Source organism: Ahaetulla prasina, chromosome 7, assembly GCF_028640845.1.
Source record: "Ahaetulla prasina isolate Xishuangbanna chromosome 7, ASM2864084v1, whole genome shotgun sequence".
In the NCBI taxonomy this organism is placed as follows: Eukaryota; Metazoa; Chordata; class Lepidosauria; order Squamata; family Colubridae; genus Ahaetulla; species Ahaetulla prasina.
Window position 1 is genome coordinate 36,664,898 of NC_080545.1, and position 20,358 is coordinate 36,685,255.

Genomic DNA, 20,358 nt, shown 5'->3' on the forward strand with positions numbered 1-20,358 from the left:
AGGCGCCTGGGACGGAACCAACGATCGGCTCCGCCTCCCTGCGGTGGTGGATGGCGGTCAGAAAGTCCAGGCGAAGAAGAGAGTGATCTGACCATGACAAAGGTTCAATGACTAATTCCTTTAAGTCCAGATCTCTCAACCACTGACCAGAGAGAAAAATCAGGTCCAGGGTGCCACCCCCAATGTGAGTAGGGCCATCAACTACTTGGGTCATGTCCAAGGCCGTCATGGAAGCCATGAACTCCCGAGCTGCCGTCGATGACGAGCCGGACGATGGCAAGTTAAAGTCCCCCATGACTAAAAGTCTGGGGGTCTCAACTGCCACCCCAGCCAGCACCTCCAGGAGCTCGGGCAGGGCAGCTGTCACGCAGCAAGGAGCCAGGTACGTGATCAGCATACCCATCTGACACCTATGACCCCATCTCACAAAGAGGGATTCGCACCCGGCAATCTGAGATGCACTGTCTGTGGTGTTAAATAGTTTGACATCGTTTGACATCGTCAGCAAAGAGAACACAATTACTTGCGATATGGTCACAAAGATCATTAATGTATAGTATGAAGAGTGTTGGTCCAAGGACGCTGCCTTGAGGAACGCCACTCTTGACAGGAACAGGATTTGATAGAGCATTGCCAATTTTGACCACTTGTTGTCTGTTGGACAGAAATGCAGATATCCATTTGCGAAGGGGTCCTGAAATGCCATAGGATTTTAGTTTTAGGAGAAGTTTATCGTGTACTACTGAGTCAAAAGCTTTGCAGAAGTCTATGTAGATTGCATCTATTGTTTTGCCTTGATCGAGATTTGTAGTCCATATGTTTTTACAGTGAAGAAGTTGTAAGTTGCATGATAATCTTTTCCTGAAACCAAATAGTTTGTTGGAGAGTAGGTTGTTAGTTTCTAAGTGTGAGGTAATGGATTGGTTGATGATTGATTCCATGACTTTGCAGTTGACGCAGCACAGAGAGATCGGTCTGTAATTTTCTACTAAACTGGGATCTCCTTTTTTGAAGATAGGGATGACTGTGGCTAGTGACCAAAGTTTGGGAAGGGAACTGGTTGTGAAAGCTTTGTCAAAGATTATGCTTAGTGGTTCTGCTATGTTAGTGGAAAGTTTTTTTAAGAAGTATGCGCATAGTCCATCAGGTCCAATTGAAAGCGATGGTTTCAAGTTATGAAGAGCTTTTTCAACGTTTCCTTCTGTGAAATTTATATAGGTTAAGTCATCATATTCAATGCTAGTGCGTTTATGGAATGTTGGATATGTGTTATTGCTGTTAACAAAAACTGAGCCAAAGAAACTGTTGAAGAGGTTAGCTTTAATTGTTTCGTCATTGCATTCTTTGTTGTTAGAATCTTTTAGTGGTGGGATGGATCTTGAGTCTTTAAGTTTATTGTTCACAAAATTATAAAAGGCCCGATTGGAATTTGTGCGCAAAAGGTTCTCTTCTTGCTTGGTGTGATAATTTGTGCATTCAGTTTTTATTTGGTTGCATATATTTTTGGAGCGGATTTTGAAATTTGTTACACAGCCTTTTTTGTTTCTTTTCCAGAGGGATTTTTTTTTTGATTGAAGCTTTTTTATTGATATGGGTAGTTTGCTTTTCCTGGTCATGGTGGTCATTTGTGGTACATATAGTTTAATGACTTTATTGATTTCAAGTAGGAAAACTCTATAGTGGTCTTCAGCGGTTGTGCAGGTTGCAAATAGATTTTGCCAGTCCAGTAATGAAAGATCGTTGTTTATAAGATCGTAGTTGGCTTTTTTGAAGTTGTAGCTGGGAGTACTATTGTTATTACGATTTAAGTATGGACGTATATTGAGAAAAATCAGGTCCAGGGTGCCACCCCAATGTGAGTAGGGCCATCAACTACTTGGGTCATGTCCAAGGCCGTCATGGAAGCCATGAACTCCCGTGCTGCCGTCGATGACGAGCCGGACGATGGCAAGGTAAAGTCCCCCATGACTAAAAGTCTGGGGGTCTCAACTGCCACCCCAGCCAGCACCTCCAGGAGCTCGGGCAGGGCAGCTGTCATGCAGCAAGGAGCCAGGTACGTGATCAGCATACCCATCTGACACCTATGACCCCATCTCACAAGAGGATTCGCACCGGCAATCTGAGATGCATTGTCTGTGGTGTTAAATAGTTTGACATCGTCAGCAAAGAGAACACAATTACTTGCGATATGGTCACAAAGATCATTAATGTATAGTAGGAAGAGTGTTGGTCCAAGGACGCTGCCTTGAGGAACGCCACTCTTGACAGGAACAGGGTTTGATAGAGCATTGCCAATTTTGACCACTTGTTGTCTGTTGGACAGAAATGCAGATATCCATTTGTGAAGGGGTCCTGAAATGCCATAGGATTTTAGTTTTAGGAGAAGTTTATCGTGCACTACTGAGTCAAAAGCTTTGCAGAAGTCTATGTAGATTGCATCTATTGTTTTGCCTTGATCGAGATTTGTAGTCCATATGTTTTTACAGTGAAGAAGTTGTAAGTTGCATGATAATCTTTTCCTGAAACCAAATTGTTTGTTGGAGAGTAGGTTGTTAGTTTCTAAGTGTGAGGAAATGGATTGATTGATGATTGATTCCATGACTTTGCAGTTGACGCAGCACAGAGATCGGTCTGTAATTTTCAACTAAGCTGGGGTCTCCTTTTTGAAGATAGGGATGACTGTGGCTAGTGACCAAAGTTTGGGAAGGAACTGGTAGTGAAAGCTTTGTCAAAGATTATGCTTAGGGTTCTGCTATATTAGTGGAAAGTTTTTAAGAAGTATGCATAGTCCATCAGGTCCAATAGATAGCGATGGTTTCAAGTTATGAAGAGCTTTTCAACGTTTCTTCTGTGAAATCTATATGGGTTAAGTCATCATATTCAATGCTAGTGCGTTTATGGAATGTTGGATATGTGTTATTGCTGTTAACAAAAACTGAGCCAAAGAAAATGTTGAAGAGGTTAGCTTTAACTGTTTCGTCATTGCATTCTTTGTTGTTAGAATCTTTTAGTGGTGGGATGGATCTTGAGTCTTTAAGTTTATTGTTCACAAAATTATAAAAGGCCGATTGGAATTTGTGCGCAAAAGGTTCTCTTCTTGCTTGGTGTGATAATTTGTGCATTCAGTTTTTATTTGGTTGCATATATTTTTGGAGCGGATTTTGAAATTTGTTACACAGCCTTTTTTGTTTCTTTTCCAGAGGGATTTTTTTTTTGATTGAAGCTTTTTTATTGATATGGGTAGTTTGCTTTTCCTGGTCATGGTGGTCATTTGTGGTACATATAGTTTAATGACTTTATTGATTTCAAGTAGGAAAACTCTATAGTGGTCTTCAGCGGTTGTGCAGGTTGCAAATAGATTTTGCCAGTCCAGTAATGAAAGATCGTTGTTTATAAGATCGTAGTTGGCTTTTTTGAAGTTGTAGCTGGGAGTACTATTGTTATTACGATTTAAGTATGGACGTATATTGAGACGAAAATCAATCATGCAGTGGTCACTGTTGGAAAAAGGTTCTTTAATTTGTAGTCCATAAATTGAATTGGAGTTGTTGCAGAAGATAAGATCAAGGCAGTTGTTGAGTCTAGTGTTGTTAGTTACAAGTTGTTCAAGACCTAGGTTTGTAACAGCGTTGTATAGTGTAGTATGGATTGGATCGGTTGTACATTCATTAGTTATCCATTTATGAGTTATGAGTTATGAGAGGTAGATTTAGGTCACCCAGGAAGATGAGAGGATATGGGCAAGAGGTAGCCCATGTTAGCAGTGAGGTTAGCATATTTGCATGGGTAATGTCATAGTCAGGGGCTCTGTAGCATAGTAAGAATCGAAGAGTAGTGTTGAGGGATAGGTCGCATACAATAGTTTCAGGAAGAGAAAGTTTTTGTGCAACCTGGATATTTTTTAGATTCAGTGACTTATAATTAAGGAAAAGAAAGAAACTGAGTATTTTTTGACTTGGGACTTATTTTATCAAGTTAGCTGACAAAAACAGGAGCTAGAAACAGGGAAATATATGGAAGTATCAGTGATATAAGGAAGGTATGTTAAATTGGTTAAACAAATATCACTGTTATTATTATTTACTTTATTCATTAAACATGAAACTCAGTCAACTGAACATTTAAAAATGCATCACAAATACCATTGACTGGTGCTAATTGTTGATACGGATTGCTGCCAACATCCTAGGTATCAACTAAGTACCTTCTTAAGATGTATGATGTTCCAAGTAGCGCAGTTTTTTGCAGTTCCGCTAGTGTTATTGCAGGAAGCTACAATTTGTTGATGTATCTTATAAAATTCTTGGACACAGTATCAAGTGCCCTGATGACAATGGCTATCACTGTTACATGTTTCATCCATAGCTGTGTAGTTTCGATGGCCAAGTTGCTATATTTCATGATTTTTTCCAGGTTTTTTTCTTCGACTCTGGCATCTCCTGGTACTGCGATGTCAATAAATTATGTTTCGGTTTTCGACAACTGTGATATCTGGCATGTTTTTTTTTTGTTGTTTACATTTATACCCCGCCCTTCTCCGAAGACTCAGGGCGGCTTACAATGTATAAGGCAATAGTCTCATTCTATTTGTATATTTTTTTACAAAGTCAACTTATTGCCCCCCCAACAATCTGGGTCCTCATTTTACCTACCTTATACAGGGTGGAAGGCTGAGTCAACCTTGGGCCGGGCTCGAACCTGCAGTAATTGCAGTCTCTGTGTTCTAATAACAGGCTTCTCTACTGCCTGAGCTATCCCGGCCACAACTTTGTTGTGTTCAAAGTGATGATCCGTCTGTATTTGAAAATCCCACAAGACCTTCACCTTCTCATTTTCTATAACTTCATCTACTTTATGTTCCTATGACTTTTGGTATACATATATTGTATTTTTTACATAATGACCAGTGGATTAATTTAGCAACTTGGTCATGTCTAGCTTTGCAATCAGTTTGTGCAATTTTACTGCATTCACATATTAAATGTGAAACAGTTTCGACTTTGTTTTTGCAGAGTTGGCAGTTTGGATTGTTATTGTTATTGTTGTTAAAATTATTATTGATACTAATGTAATGAATACTATTGTATTGTCTAAACACTTTAACTATTATTTCCAAAAAACTTGGAAAAAATATAAATAGAGCATTATGTTGTAGGTGCTATTCTTACAAAGGTTTTGATGGATGGCAGCAGACCTGTGTGTGTGTTTAACCATTAATTCAGAATTTTTTTTATCATTAATCCTGGTCGGTTGGTGCATACGCCTGAAAAATATATATCTGTATTTTAGTTTTTCAAATGTAGAATATTTTTATGCCCTTCAAGCATAAAGTTACTCAAAACTTTAAGGTTAAAAGGCACAGTTCTTTAAGCTTAATACTTTACACAGAAAAATGCTTAGTTTAAATGGAGGAATGAGAGAGAAAATGGCTAGAGTGTTTGTCTTTCTCTCCATTGTTGTAAGAATGGCAACTTACTTGCCTAAGAGTCACAGGTAATCAGGTAATCTCCTGAGTCAAGCTCATAGGATGCTCAGGGCACAACAATAATTGTTCTCTAGAAACTCAAGCAGCACTCTGGAGCTAGTAGTAGAGGAGTCGAAGTTAACATTGCCTTGTTTTGTGAGCTTTTTCACTGACAAAATATTACTATCAAGAGCAGGGCATACAGTACATTTTTTACAAGTATCTTTCCGATGACACTTTGAGAAATAGGACAGTAAAGAAAATCTTCTTCTATTCCTTCTGATTCTATTATTTGCCTGCTAGCTGTGGTGATTTTTTTCAGTTATTCTGGTCAAGATGAAGAAAGTAAGTTGTCATTTGTCACGTGACTTGTAGCTCCTGAATCAACGCATCATGCCCGCAAAGATGAGGTGCAACCTTTGGATTGAAGAACACATTCATTACCTGTAGTGAAATCAGTTTCTTCCTTCACACTTTTGGCTTTTTGTAGTTTATGCATGTAGGAAGCCCTCCTCCCTAGATTAAAATATTCTTTATTCTTAATAGAATAGAATAGAATTTTTATTGGCCAAGTATGATTGGACACACAAGGAATTTGTTTTGGTGCATATGCTCTCAGTGTACATAAAAGAAAAAGAAAAAATACTTTCATCAAAGGTACAACCTTTACAACAGAAATGATGGTCATAGGTTGCAATTTAACCCTTAATGATAGCAACAAAAAGTTATAGTCATACAGTCATAAGTGGAAAGAGATTGGTGATGAAAACGATGAGAAGATTAATAGTAGTGTAGATTTAGTAAATAGTTTGACATTGTTGAGGGAATTATTTGTTTAGCAGAGTGATGGCCTTCGGGAAAAAACTGTTCTTGTGTCTAGTTGTTCTGGTATGCAATGCTCTATAGCGTCGTTTTGACGGTAGGAGTTGAAACAGTTTATGTCCAGGATGGGAGGGATCTGTATATATTTTCACAGTTCTAATTATCCTCTGAAGTCTGTGTCTTTCTTGTTGGATTGCAGAACCAAACTAGATAGCTTTAGAACTGCAAATGACAGACTCAATAATTCCTCTGTAGAACTGGATCAGTAGCTCCTTGGGCAGTTTGAGCTTTCTGAGTTGGCGCAGATATTAAATATTAGATATTTAATATTAAAAAGGATAGAATATTTCCCCTAAAGGAGAAAAATCTTAAAAAAGGCAGAAAACAGCCCATCTTCCTGCTATAGGAAAACAGCCTCATGCAGAAGCTTGAAGAGGCTGGCCTTTAGGAATGGTAATTTTGTACCCATTCAGAAAGACTGGGCGTATCTTTCATAACCAACACAATAAGCAAGCCAAAGCTGACAAGATTAGTTCAGACAACACCTAGGACTTGCATTTTCCCTTTTGCCTGTAGAGCCAGCCATGACCCCTACATGACCCCATAGGAATCCAGCAACAGCCATTGAAATATTGAAGGACATACTCTTGCACAATATAGGAAGAAAAATCCATCTGGTTCAGTTCCAAGCTGGGAGAAATGTGCTGGAAATAAAGTGGAGGGTGATTGGAAAGAAAGTTTATTGATGAGCAGAACCAGCAACAGCATGTGGTTCTGGGGCAGTTGACAAATTAGCTTGATGAGTGCAAAAAGTTTTATAGTTTCTGAAATGCTGCAGGGATTGTGCAACGTGGTGAACCTGGTGTCTTGCTATTCTAAGGTTGTTGCTTAATCCAATTATGTCCTAAAAGATACATCCTGTCCTTAGATTCTGGTGGAGGAAGATTAAATTTTAATCCGATCACTGGTGGTTAAGATATTTTGTTTGTGAATAGCCTGGCCCCAGGATTTCTTAATGGGCCCAAAATCTCCATCGCTAAAGATTTCCGCTGGAGGCTGTTTTAACTATGCAGAAAATTGGGGCTGCCCTCTGCCTCTTTCTCCACTTCTCCTTTGGGGAAATATAATATTCTGCCTCTTTTAATATTCCCCAAAATATTTCATTCTTCTGGAGGGAGGGAGGGGGCTTCCCACAACAGGAACAAGCACCTCAATCACAAAACCCCAAAGAAGGTTTAAAAGTCCACCTACTCTCAATCCCATTTTGTCAGCCACCCCAAAAACATGCTGCAGTCACTAGTTTCTGGCTACCAAATAAACAGAGACGTGCTTTCCTGCAGCCTGCCTCCATTTATTTCCAGCGCCTTTCTCTCAACTTGGAACTGGACCGGATTTTATTCTTCCAACATACATTCTAGCTTTCCAGATTCTGCAAATCTTTTCACAGCTATAATAAAACAAGGCCTCAAAATTTTAGTTCTGGAAGAAGAAGCCATGTGGCCAGGAAGGCAGGGCAGAGAAGTTGGCTGTTCTACTAGTGAAAATAAAATGCCATATATTTTAGTGTTAAAAGTGCCAAACTATCCCTTTACAGAAACTTCCCTCAGCTCCGGAACCGCAGAAACTGCTTCGACCTGCCTGCCAGCCACACCTCTTCTCCTTACGCAATAATCAGAAGGAAACGCAGCGACGCAGCGTCTAGAGTTTACAGTCGTCAAGCTCCGCCTCGTGACTGCTCCAGTTGACCGCTGTCACTAGCCAATCCTGGGTATTTCCGGACGCGTTTTCTACCTTGCCAAGCGGAAAACGGCGGGGAGGCGAAAAGGACGTGGTCGGGGATTTCGGGCGTTTGTATTTAACGTGTCTGAAAGGCAAGAGGTTGGGCCTGAGTGTTTTATTTGATTTTCCAATGAGAGCCACCCAACCCGAGCAAGCAAGGAGGCAAAAGCTATAGTTGCTGACTCGTACGGAATGAAAACGTATAAATAATATTTTACAAACTCTGTTGGCTGGGTTTCCGTAAGGAGATTTGTGCTTCTGGTTTAGTAAACCCCTGATAATGGGGAAAAAAGTTCCTCAGCATGCCTAGAACACATTTCTTAAACCATGGAATGTCTGCAGTTTCCTTCACGTTTTGAATAAAGGAGCAAGACTAAATTTTCAGAACAAATAATAGAGAAATGGACAGAGTGCTTATATGAGTAATTTTCGTTCCCTCTTTTTGCGGAAAAAAGAGGTATAGTACGTTCTGATTTCTATATGGAGGGTTAAACTTCCAAACCTGCAAAAATAGGTTAAAAAGACGGACACTTTTACATAGTTACCATGAAATAAATCTTTGAAATTGTTGAAGAAAATGGTGATTTCACTCACATATGAAATCATATGTGTATGAAATCATACACGTGTAATATTTTGAATTACACTATAAAATGCCTTTGACTCTTCTAGTTGGGTGGAATTTAAATACACAAAAGCATAAGCATGTTATTTTGTAGTTGTTAAATCCAATACTTCCGGACTGTAACCCCTTCGTGTTTAGGTTGCACAAGTATTTTGTGTTTTTTACCTTTGGTGGCATTTTTTGTTTTTGTGTCTTTGATGATAAATGCTTTTTTTCCCTACAGGAGGAATCTTTCTGAGATTTAGCCATTATAAATTGGAATATTATTTTAAATAAATAATAGTTCTAAGATAATTCTACACATAAAAGTTCTATGGCTGGATTTGCACTTTTGCTAAATCATATTTTAATTATAGTTTATTAAATTAGCCATTATTTGTGGTTTTTATATAATATGTGAAACTGAGATTGCAAGTAGTCAATATGCCTTTCAGCTTATTTTTGAGGCCACTAGAATTCCTTACTGTCAAAATGTGTCATTGTTACTATTTGAACATAATTTTGCTTATTTAAAAAAATGCATTAAGTCTCTGATAGTGATATTTTAAAGTCCCCAAGTTGATTTAAATCTTTAATAAAGATTGAAATTGTTGCTTCTTGCAAGGAAAAAAACTCCTATATGAAGCAAAAACTGCAATATAGTTTAGCATGTTTGAATTAAACCAGGCTTTTATTGTTATTACTGATGAGACTGACTAGTGCACAGTAGGAAAATGAAGCTTTTTCTAATTTGGTAGCAGATAGCTGTAAAACACCAACACAGCACAGTAAAAAGAGAAGAAAATATAATTGGCCACCCTGATTGTTTTCCTTGTTTTGTCAAACCAACATGTTGCTCATTACCTCATATTATTTTGGGTTTTAACTCAACTCTCTCAGCCAGGTGGGGACATCTAGAATTGTTTGAATGGATATAAAGATGTGTATATTTTTTAGGGCTGTACAACAGAAACTCTTAACAATGCAGGGAACAAGGCAAATTTTTATCTCATTAAGGCAAATGTACAATATGACCGCTTTCTAAGTTGCTCTTGGCTCTCTGTGCTTTCCTCACAAAGCATGCATTCCTCACAAAGCAAAAGGGACACATGTACTTGGCCACTTCCAGAAGAAGCCACTTGATTCTGGAAAAAGACCCAGCTAGAGAGAGTTGCTGAATATGTGCTCCCTAGAATGTTAAAATGCCTCTTCCAAAATACCATATTTGCTCATCTCTAATGAGTATAAGAGTTCAACGCATCTGTCTTCAGTGTTTCATATCTAGCACTACAGAAGTATGTAAAGTAAGTGCTATCCATTGATGCTGAAAGTTTCAGAGCTAAAGAATTCCCAATAGCAATCTTGTATACTTATCTCAGTAGTAATCTATGCTCTTCAATCTTTATGTAAAAACAAAGCAAACCTCCAAATCCTTGATCACAATTGGATGGAGTAATTAAACCCATGTAGAATGTTCACATATCTACTTTGGCTAAATCTCGTATGTACAAAGGCCCATAGATTGGAGATTCCAAAAGTTAGATTGTTCCATGTATTTATTTGTATGAAACAAATATACATACAAATATCTGGAACAATCTTTTGGAATCTCCATTCTGTGAGCCTCCCTTTGTACATTCAAGATCTAGAGCAAATTAAATGCATGCAGATCAAATGCATGCATTTAATTTCAACAAATCCATAATTGCCAGTGAGCATGCTGCAAAACAAAATGCTCATTTCAATGCTACCTTTATGCTCAAGATCCTATTATTACATTTCCAGTAGAAGTATGCTTCTCTAATCTGACTGGTATCATAACTGGGATGCAAATTTTTAAATTAGATCTGACTATATTTTATATATGCTTGGAGAAACACAGATTGCTACTAGATTTTGGTAGGATATTTTTTTAATGTTGTAATTATTTTTTGATCAGGCAAAGTATCCTTAATCCTAGGATCTGGTCTGTGATATTTATGTATACCAGTATATGTGCAGATGCATCTCTTGTTATTTATTAGTTCCCTGCATGACCTACCTTTAACCAAAGTAAGTTGATTTTAATAATATATGGTAAATAAGCATCCATGCAAAAGAAGTGCCTGACCCCAACTATCTTTATAATAAGTTTGCTTTACTTAGAAAAAGAGAGAATGGGGTGGGTTAGAGAATACTTTGATACATGTAGCCTGCTTTCAAAATTTTACTCCAATCTAAAAAATGAACTTTTGACTTCTATCTGCAATTATTATGCATAGCAGCTTTTGTCTCTTGAAGCAGCTGCTGTAATTTAGGGAAAAAACAATATTCATCTTTCCCCTAAACCATTTGCTTAGCAAATGTTCTCCACTGAGTCCAGCTGCTTTGTATGTGAAATTACCTAACATTGTCTTGTCTTTTGACCTGCCCTTCAGAACATTTTTGTAAAAAAGTTGTCTCCATTTAAAAATTAACTACAGGTAGTCCTCAACATATGACCACAATTCATCCCAAAACTTCTGTTGCTAAGCAAGACAGTTGTAAAGTGAGTTTTGTCCTATTTTATGACTTTTCTTGCTACAATTGTTAAGTCAATCATGACAGTTGTTAAATTAGTAACATGATTGTTATGTGAATCTGGCTTCCCAATTGGCTTTGCTTGTCAGAAGCTCACAATGATTCTGGAATGAGTCGAGGACTTTTCTGCTCGAACCCTTTGCCTTGCCTGTTTCTCCTCTAGGTTTTCGCCTCTGCGTTATTAGCCACAAACTTTTATCCTCGGCTGGCCCTCCCCCAGTCTTTTGCCCTGGCACATTGGCCACAGCCCTTCCTCCCAGTCCCTTCGCTGAGGCCCATTCATTGAAGTACAGTTCGGTTGGGCTTTTGGCCGCCCAGGACAATTTGCAGCCAGCCAATCGGTGCAGGGACTCAGGGGCTTTGGGAGTGGAAGAGTGGGGGCTGTAGTTCAGAGGTAGACTCAGGAGGGCCAACAATAACCCCCGTTTGTCCAAAGTGCCTGATACAAGGACTGGTAGAATAGAATAGAATAGAATTTTTATTGGCCAAGTGTGATTGGACACACAAGGAATTTGTCTTGGTGCATATGCTCTCAGTGTACATTAAAAAAAAAGATACATTCATCAAGGTACAACATTTACAACACAATTGATGGTCAATTGGTTTGCATCTCTTTGCCACAAAAGATGGGGGTGGATGGGAGGGGGTTAGGATTTGAAGTCTGTTTGACTTCAAACAATGTCCCTCATTGCATGTAGCTCAAAGTCTTCTGGTAGCAACCTCAATTTGCATATCTTGCCATCAAGAGATATAGAGGAAATGGTATAGGTGGCATCTCCCTCCAGCAAGGCTGGCAAAAATGTTTAGAAATTTATCACCAAAGTGTTGGAAATGCAAGCAATTACCAGGCACATATTACATGATGATATGATCCATATACTCCTTTGGGCAGTAAAGAATTTATTCATTCACTCAATGGTGTATCTTTATAGGATGAAAATCTTTTCCTTAGGAAATTAGGAGGGCATCTGGCTATTTAAGTTCTCCTGTTTTATTCAGGAAAGAGGTTGTTAAACATAAAGGTCAGGCAAATCAAAGCCAGAGCAATGTAAATGCCCCAAGCAAAAAAAAAAAAAAGATGGTAAAAAGAATTTTCCTCTCGGATTTCAGACATACTCTTTTCAATGAAGCCTGGTTATTGATGCCCCCCCACCTCCGCTCTTCCACCAAACACAGCACCTCTGTATACAACCCCCCTTTACACTTAGTCAGCTTCCCCCCTAATTTCCTAAGAAAAAAGTTTGATTCTAATGAGTATCTCTGTGTATTTGCTAAGCTATATGAGCGGTGGTGGTGGTGGTGGTGGTGGTGGTGGTGGAGTTAGGGTCCTTCTGGTTGTTTGCCAAAGATCCCTGCAAGGGTGTGGAATGCCCGGTCTTTCCCTGGACTTCAGTGGGAAGCCCGGCTGGCATGCTGGAGGAAAGTCCAGAAGGCCACCAAGCGTGGCAGCCAGGCTCCCCATTGAATTCCAGGAAAACACCATCCACCCTGACTGGGGGCTTTAGCCCTCCCAGGGATGTTTGGGGAAAGAAATGTGAGCAGAGAAACAGAATAACTTTTACTGTGACAGACTCTGACTTGTAGCCAGCTTGTAGCTAAATAAACCAGGATATTCAACGTTCATGGCATCATTTCTTGGTTCAGCACAAGCGGGCCAGGCAAAGCCGAGAGAGAAAAAGATAAGCGATTGGAATTAGTATTGCTCCTCACTCCTCTTCATTTCCATCCTTGCAAGCAGCCTGGCTTTGAGCCTGTCCTACTTAACGGCCAGCGGAAGTAGCTGACCTCTCTGATGTAGCCTATGAATAGCCTATGACACAAGAAGCCCCACAGCCAGACCACAGAATGGTTGAATGAATGGGTGGCTCTCCTTCAGGACAGGGGGCAGTAGGCCCCCCTGGGCTCCTCCAGAGAAACAGCAAACACGTCATCCCCTCTTCCCAAAATCCTTACTCGCAGTGCTGATTAGGAGCAGTGTCCTCCAGAAGCAGAAGACTGTGGGATGCATCCCCATTCTCCTGGCATTGCTCCATCCAGAGAGAGAGCCATGGGGAGAAGGCAGGTCCAGGCACTTCCCGACCATGCAACAAGGAACAAGCACAGCCTTTCTTGCTGCTCAGCACCCGGGCAAGATTGAAGCCCAGAATGCCAAACAAAGATTTCCAGAGGGAGTGGTGGCACTCAGCTATGCCCAGCCTTCAATGATGAGGAGGTGAGGCTTGGCACACTCAGAGGGCAGCATCAATGCCAGCCCTGCCGCACAGGGGAACCCTGGCAAACGGTGGGGAGAGGTGGCTTTGACCAAGGAATCATGGGGCAAAGGCAGAGGGTTAGTTGCTCCTGATAGGGTATCCCATCCAGGAAACTGGGCAAATATTTTCTGGTAAACCTGTGAGCCCAGCTGGGCACTCCCAGAAACCTGGGGGAAGCAGAGAGGAACAAAGAGGTGGGGATGGGGGTTAGAGGAGAGCAGGGCTCTTGGGACAGGTGGGTCTTCAGAAAGCAGGAGAAGGAAAAGCAAAATATCAGGCCAGCCATTCCCACCAGCTGGTTGCAAAAGCCCCACCTGATGGATCATTCATCCTTTACAGCCCCCCTCCCCCACCACACTGCTCTCTGCAGCCTTGGGAGGCTCCGAACTGACAGGTGAGGGGCTCATGGCTGGGGGAGGCAGAGCCCAAGCGCTACTAATCAGGGCAGCCCCAGTCAGTGATGAAATGCCTTTGCCCCCTCCCAGCCCTCCCTTTCACAGGGAGAAGCCCTGGGAACCCCACCTGATGGATCCCTCGTCCTCTACATTCCCCCTCTCTCCTGCGTCCTTTGTGGCAAAGAGATGTGAACCGCCTTTGTCTCAAGCACTTTGGACAAAGGGGGTGTGTTGTTGGCCCTCCTGAGCCTCCCTCTGAACTGCAGCCCCCACTCTAACCTTCCCTCTTTCTTTCTTTCTTTCTTTCTGTTGTGTCTTGTCCGCTCTCACCGCAGCCGGGGTCTGTCTGTCTTTCTTTCTTTCTTTCTTTCTTTCTTTCTTTCTTTCTTTCTTTCTTTCTTTCTTTCTTTCTTTTTTCTTTTTCTTTCTTCCCTCTTCTCTTCCCGTTTGGTGTTAGGGAGTCATGTTCAGGTATAGGGGATCTTCTACCCCTCCCCTTCCTTCTCTTAACAAGCGTCTGAGGCTGTTTAGCCTTGTCCTAGTAAACTCCTTCCCTTTTCTGGGAATTTTCCTCTCTGTTAGAGGTACCAGAATAACCAGATGATACAAGGTCTCCTGCTGGAGCAGGGGGTTGGACTAGATGACCTCTGGGGTCCCTTCCAGCCTGAATCTACGTCTAATTATAATAACATCTGGGTTACCACCCTGGGAACAGCACCTGATGGATCCCTTGCCCTCTATGACCTCTCCCCCCATCTTTGGTGGCAAAGAGATGCAAACCAGCCCTTGTCTCAGGCACTTTGGACAAAGGGGGGTTGTTGTTGGCTCTCCTGAGCCTCCCTCTGAACTCCAGCCCCTGCTCTAACACTCCTAAAGCCCCCAAGTCTCTGCACTGGCTGCAAATTGTCTTGAGCGGCCAAAAGCTCCACGCGCGCGAACTGTACTTTGACAAATGGGCCATAGGGAAGGGACTGGGACGGAGGGGCTGTGGCCAATGTGCTGAAGTGAAAGACTGGGGGAGGGCCAGCTGAAGATAAAAATTTGTGGCTAATGACGCAGAGGTGAAAAACTTGAGAAACAGGCAAGGCGAAGGGTTGGAGCCAAAAAGTCCCATTCCATCCTGGATCACTGCAACTGTCATAAATATGAGTCAGTTACCAAATGTGCAAATTTTGATCATGTGAGCATGGGGATACTGCAACAGTTGTAAGTGTGAAAAATGGTCATACATCACTTTTTTCAGTCCTGCTGTAACTTCGATCAGTCACTAAACGAATTGTTGTAAATCAAGGACTGTGTGTAACTGGGGAAAGGCAGAATAATGAGCTAGGAAAATAAGTTCCTATGCCAGTTTGGGATTATGCCAGAGTTTAGCCAAAAGGCATTGCCTTTTTTGAGTTGCTTCTCAAATGCTAAATTGATCGTATTTCTATTCTAAGACAAACAATAATTGTTAATGTTAAATGTTTATATGATTTGCTATAATGGCTGACCTGTGTTTCTATAGGAGATGCTAGATTTGGAGCCGGTATATAATTTTGAATAAATTTGCATTCCTTTTATTTCTTACAATTGGGGTAGGATCCTTTGCTGCAGATTTTGTCCATGAAGTAATTAATTATACTTCAGACAAATAATTACTTCCAAAGACATAATGACCTTGACTTTATAGAATATGAATTCAGTAATGAAATGTTTGTTTGGAAACCAGAGTGTAAACATAAGCTTTTGAGAATGGGGAATGGAAAGATTGACATTTAGTGGGGATAAGAAATAATACACTTCTAATTTAATGATTAGACTAGGACTAGGACGTTGAGCTTGTCGATCGAAAGGTCGGCAGCTCGGCAGATCGAATCCCTAGTGCTGCCGTGTAATGGGGTGAGCTCCCGTTACTTGTCCCAGCTTCTGCCAACCTAGCAGTTTCGAAAGCACGTAAAAATGCAAGTAGAAAAAATAGGGACCACCACGTAACAGCATTCCGTGCACCTTTGGCATTGAGTCATGCCGGCCACATGACCACAGAGACGTCTTCAGACAGCGCTGGCTCTTTGGCTTTGAAATGGAGATGAGCACCGCCCCCTAGAGTCGGCAATGACTAGCACGTATGTGCGACGGGAACCTTTACCTTTACCTTTTAGATTATAATGATTGATATTTAGGGCAGCTTTTTGCAAACAAAGAAGCTTTTTATATTTTTGTACAGGTAATCCTTGACTTACAACAGTTCATTTAGTGACCATTCAGAGTTACAATGGCACTGAAAAAAGTGACTTATGACTGTTTTTCACACTTACGACCGTTGCACCACCCCATGGTCACAAGAGGCCAGACGAGGCCCAGTGCCCCTCGACACGAGTGACATCAAGTTGGCCACACCCATTCAGTCACATGACCACCTAGCCGGTCATTAGGGCAGACAACCGGTTGTTAAATTATTTGAAGTTCACCACTGAAAAGGTTCCCTCCCCAATGTACAGTGTCCACAGATTTAATTCAGATTCCATAATGTTGTAGTACTCTGAGATTATTTGAGATCATTGGGTGAGCACTTTGTACATTTTGAAGCAGCATAGAGAACCTGAAATATATGTGCCTTAAAGAAATAGAATAGTAATACAAACAGCTTTGAAAAATGGTGACACCTTTGTTCAGTTTTCATTTTGCTGCCATCAGAAATCATAATGAAATGATGAAATGTTTGCATAGTAATAGAATGGCTTACATTTTCACACTTCGCCATATTTCATTGGATATCATTTTGTGGTACTGAAATTTTTAACTAGACCAAAAATTGAATGCATTTCAACAAACTAGGGGTATTTTAAAATATATCACCAATTTATCTGATCACATCATTCTTGACTATAGTGTAACAATTTTTCTAGGAACTGAGCGATGTAAAATGGATGGATCTCCATCATATATTTGGGCAAAGTTGGATTTGTGGAAGAATTTATATATTTGTTTATTTAAAAAACTTATTGCCTATTAGGTTTACTAATATTTTGAATGTTTCCAACACTGAGGCTATCTTAGTTTTCAGTGACAGTAGTTGAAGAGCCTCAAAAAGCTGAAAAAACAGGACTCCCAAGAAGATAAATGGTCTACTTCTGAATTTCTATTACAATATTCTTTTTTATATTGATAATATTAAGTCACTTGACATATCTGGGAATGTAAAGTTCATTATTGAATAAATGTTCATGTATATTTTTCAGCTTTAAAGAAATATTTTCCCATTATAAATTGATACAATGAATTTCCAAGCACAAAATAATTCCCTAGTCTACCTCATTACCATATTATTGAAGCATTTGCAGCTATAACTTATAGTTTGCTTAATTTATGGTCCAAATAATTTAAAATGACTGAAAAAGGTCCCAAATATATTCACATGATTAGGACATATTAGTTTATTTGATTTTTTAAAAACCATTTGATGGTCTCGGCCCGCCCTTCTGAAGCTCCTTTTTGGCATGGGCAGGCCTCGTCTAACACTTTGCAGCCTGAAACAGAGCTCTGGAAGGGTGAGCCCACCCCTCCAGAGCTTCATTTTAGCATGCAGTTCATTTTCTCTGACACTTTTCAATCATTGTGTGCATCTCTGGGCCCTTGGACATCCTCCCTGACTCTTCCTGACCATTACAGTGCCTCTTGCATCCTCACTGTGCACCTTCCTTGTCCGGCACTTTGCAGCAGGGTGGATTTGGTTTAAATCAGTAGTAAAAAGGCTTGATTTAAATCAACTCAATTTAAATCATAATTTTTAAAGAGCAACTGTCATCTCTGTCCCGCAGCGCTCCTCTGACCTGCAGTTGACTCACCAACAGTCCCAATATTGCAGAGTATACAGCCTCATGCTACATAACTAAGCTCCATTTCATGCTGAATAAACTAAATTATTAATGTACCGTATTTTTTGGAATATAAAATGCACTTTTTTCCCTTCTAAAAGAGGGTGAAAATTTGGGTGTGACTTGTACTCTGAATGTAACCCCGACCACCCACTGGCCTCCACACTGGCCTCCACACGTCCTCTTCCTGGCTGCAGAGATTACCACTGACTGGATTGCTTGTGTTTTTATTTTATTTTATTTATTTATTTATTTATTAAATTTCTATACCGCCCTTCTCCCAAAGGACTCAGGGCGGTTTACAGCCAACATAAAACAGTATTTATAAATAAAATTAAAAGACAATATAAAAATCTAATTCAAATTGGCTAGCACCTATTAAAATTATTCAAAGAACAATAATAAAACCCCACTTAAAACAGTAGTACATTAGGCCAACCCTGCTCAATGAAATAAAAAAGTCTTGAGCTCGTGTCGGAAGGTCCAGAGGTCGGGGAGTAATCGTAACCCCAGAGGAAGCTCATTCCAGAGGGTAGGTGCTCCCACAGAGAAGGCTCTCCCCCTGGGGGTCGCCAGCCGGCATTGTTTGGCTGACGGTACCCTGAGGAGATCCTCCCTGTGGGAGCGCACAGGTCGATGGGAGGCTATCGGTAGCAGCAGGCGGTCCCATAAATAGCCCGGTCCTGTGCCATGGAGTGCTTTAAAGGTGATTACCAACACCTTGAATTGCACCCGGAAGACCACTGGCAACCAGTGCAGCCTACGCAGGAGGGGTGTTATATGGGAGCCACGAGTAGCTCCCTCTATCACCCGCGCAGCCGCATTCTGGACCAGTTGGAGCCTCCGGGTGCCCTTCAAGGGGAGCCCCATGTAGAGAGCGTTACAGTAGTCCAGGCGGGAAGTGACGAGGGCATGAGTGACCGTGCATAAGGAATCCCGGTCTATGAAGGGGCGCAACTGGCGTATCAGGCGCACCTGATAAAAAGCTCCCCTGGCGACGGCCGTCATGTGTTCTTCTAACGACAGCCGAGCATCCAGGAGAACGCCCAAGTTACGGTCCCTTTCCATAAAGGCCAGTGACTGAGCTCCAACAGTCAGCGATGGAACCAGCTGACTGTACTGGGACGCCGGCATCCACAGCCACTCAGTCTTGGAGGGATTGAGTCGGAGCCCGTTTCTCCCCATCCAAACCTGCACGGCCTCCAGACACCGGGACATCACGTCAACAGCCTCGTTGGGGTGGTCAGGGGTGGAAATGTACAGCTGAGTATCATCAGGGTACTGATGATATTGCACCCCAAAACCACGGATGATCTCACCCAACGGCTTCGTATAGATGTTGAACAGGAGAGGTGAGAGAACCGACCCCTGTGGCACCCCACAAGTGAGGCGCCTCGCGGCCGACCTCTGCCCCCTGCCAACACCATCTGCGACCGGTCAGAGAGATAGGAGGAGAACCACCAAAAAACGGTGCCCCCCACTCCCAATCTCTCCAGCCATCGCAGCAGGATACCATGGTCGATGGTATCAAAAGCCGCTGAGAGGTCTAACAGGACCAGGACAGAGGAACAACCCCTATCCCGAGCCCTCCAGAGATCATCTACCAACGCGACCAAAGCCGTCTCCGTGCTGTACCCAGGTCGAAAGCCGGACTGGAACGGGTTTAGATAGACAGTTTCATCCAGGTACCAGGGAAGCTGATGCGCCACCACACTCTCAACAACCTTCGCCACAAAACAAAGGTTGGAGACAGGACGGTAATTCGATAAAATAGCTGGATCCAGGGAAGGCTTCTTGAGAAGGGGCCTCACCACCATCTCTTTTTCTCCTTCGTCTGGACTTTCGGACCGCCGCTCACCATTGCAGGGAGACGGAGCCAATGCGTTGGTTCCGTCCCAGGCGCCTGATGGACCCTGAGAGGTTCCAGACGGAGCTTGGGCCGTTCCCTGAGGATCTTGCCCACGGCACGACTGAAGAACTAGTCGCGGCCTGGGAACGGGCCGCGGCTGGGGCTTTGGACCATGTCGTGCCTTTGCGGCCTCTGACCCGGCGTAGATCTCAATTGGCTCCTTGGTTCTCCGAGGAGCTGAGGGAGATGAAACGCCGGAGAAGACGCCTAGAGAGCACCTGGAGGTCCAGTCGTTCCGAGGCTGATCGGACACTAGTGAAGTAGTCTTTTACTAAGACCTATCTAGTGGCAATGAGGGAGGCGAAACGTTCTTACGTTTCCACCCTCATTGCATCGGCAGATAACTGCCCGGCCGCTCTGTTTCGGGTTGTCCGTTCCCTCCTTTGTCAGGAGGGTCGGGATGACCCCTTGCAGGGACGTGCCGAGGAGTTTAACGGTTATCTATACTATAAAATCGTTCAGCTCCGGAATAGTCTGGACCAAAATTGCGATGATCCAATCGGGATGACGGAGCCTCGTCTTGTTGAGGTTATTTGGGATGAGTTTGATTCTGTGACTCTCGAGGACATGGACAGGTTGCTGGGGAGGTTACATGCAACCACATGTTTACTGGACCCGTGTCCCTCCTGGTTAGTACTGGCTACTCAGGAGGTGACATGAGGCTGGCTCCAGGGAATTATAAATGCTTCTTTGATGGAAGGGGTTTTCCCCGCCGCC

The 20,358-nt window shown here is 42.0% G+C and overlaps 1 protein-coding gene across 5 annotated transcripts in view; it reads left to right on the top strand.

The window, feature by feature from the left end:
• The first annotated feature begins 7,972 nt into the window (after positions 1-7,972).
• The window catches only part of IMMP2L (inner mitochondrial membrane peptidase subunit 2), a 530,240-nt gene continuing 517,854 nt past the window's right edge, over positions 7,973-20,358 (top strand). The window contains exon 1 of one of the 5 annotated variants that reach the window (XM_058190784.1): positions 7,973-8,054. The gene's annotated coding sequence lies outside the window, so the exon portion shown is untranslated. Of the gene's footprint in view, positions 8,266-11,029; positions 11,197-20,358 lie in introns of those variants that run through there. The other 4 variants (XM_058190782.1, XM_058190781.1, XM_058190783.1 and 1 more) reach the window with 4 other exon arrangements.